The sequence below is a fragment of the Penaeus monodon genome, chromosome 19 (assembly GCF_015228065.2).
Source record: "Penaeus monodon isolate SGIC_2016 chromosome 19, NSTDA_Pmon_1, whole genome shotgun sequence".
NCBI classification, from domain to species: domain Eukaryota; kingdom Metazoa; phylum Arthropoda; class Malacostraca; order Decapoda; family Penaeidae; genus Penaeus; species Penaeus monodon.
In genome coordinates this window covers 34,841,066-34,841,278 of record NC_051404.1, presented here as the reverse complement: position 1 = coordinate 34,841,278, position 213 = coordinate 34,841,066, and the positions used below count along the sequence as shown (strand labels likewise).

The window sequence follows — 213 nt, the reverse complement described above, 5'->3', positions numbered from 1 at the left end:
ACTCTACAGCCGGTGGCCATCTTTATGATATAAATTTTAAAGAACCATCTTGCCAACCATCACACTGAAAATAAACAGTAAATAAATTCACATAAAAAATACACATCCCGCGATATAAGATATGCACTTTATCTCTCCCATTGCCACATTGCCTTTTTAAAGACAGTAACGATACTAAACAGACATGGAGAAATATTTAAGATCAATAGAGAG

General features: G+C 33.8%; 1 protein-coding gene across 1 annotated transcript in view; it reads right to left on the bottom strand.

Moving 5' to 3' along the window:
- Positions 1 to 213, bottom strand: part of LOC119585399 (adenylyl cyclase 78C-like) — a gene marked incomplete in the record, with an annotated part of 159,642 nt that overhangs the window by 81,776 nt on the left and 77,653 nt on the right.